At 38.1% G+C, this 1,027-nt stretch overlaps 1 protein-coding gene across 2 annotated transcripts in view; it reads left to right on the plus strand.

The window, feature by feature from the left end:
- Positions 1-1,027, plus strand: part of LOC106873011 (uncharacterized) — a 67,477-nt gene that overhangs the window by 57,482 nt on the left and 8,968 nt on the right. The window lies entirely within an intron of this gene.

Consider the following 1,027-nt stretch of genomic DNA (forward strand, 5'->3'; position numbering starts at 1 on the left):
GTCTTTTGTAGGCCCGAGGATATAGTAGAAAACACGTGCCCAAGGTGCCACGAAGTGGGACTGAACCCAGAACCATGTGGTTGGTAAGCTAACTTCTCACCACACAGCCACGCCTGCGCCTGTGTATATATTTCTATTTCTTTTTAAAAAACTAGAATATATTCATTTGGTCTTCAAACTCTTCAATACAATTCAATTTTCGTATATACTTATTAAAATATAATTCATAGGTGAAGGAATGGCTGTGTTATAAGTAGCTTGCTTACCAACCGCATGATTCTGAGTTCAGTCACAGTGCGTGGTGATTTGGGCAAGTGATATTTATTATAGCCCCAGATCAACCAAAGCCCTATGAGTGGATTTAGTAGACGGAAACTGAAAGGAGCCCATCGTATATATATATGCTAGCAGAAATCCCGGCGTTGCTCAAGATTAAAATGGCATGTTTTTTTTATTGTTTTACTTGTTTTGGTCATGTGACTGCGGCTTTGCTTGTACACCGCCTTTAGTGGAAGAAATTAACCCCTGGATTTTTTTTTGTTAGCCTGTACTTATCCACACGCACGCAGTTACAGTCTCTCACACTGGGATCACCAATACTTTATAATCTACCCTACTTCTTAGCTCTCCTATATATATGTATTAAGTTGAAATTTACAGATAAAAAAAAGACGAAGACAAGCAACAAACGGGTGTATTTGTTTAACACTCGGGAAGGTGGCAAAATATTTTACGTTTGAAGCCTACGCTCTGCAACAGAAAGGAACACAAAGAAATAAACAGAGGGAGAATAAAAAAATAACTTTAGGGCTAACGGTCAATCATGGTGGTTAGCTGGACAGAGGTAGTTAGACAGGAGAGCTAAGAAGTAGGGGAGATTATAAAGTATTGGTGATCCCAATGTGAGAGTCTGTAAGTGCGTGCGTGTGGATAAGTACAGGCTTACAAAGAAGAAACCCAGAGGTTAATACATACATATATATACATATGCATATACATATATATGTATGTATATATATGTATATAT

This window comes from Octopus bimaculoides, chromosome 30 (assembly GCF_001194135.2).
Source record: "Octopus bimaculoides isolate UCB-OBI-ISO-001 chromosome 30, ASM119413v2, whole genome shotgun sequence".
Classification (NCBI taxonomy): domain Eukaryota; kingdom Metazoa; phylum Mollusca; class Cephalopoda; order Octopoda; family Octopodidae; genus Octopus; species Octopus bimaculoides.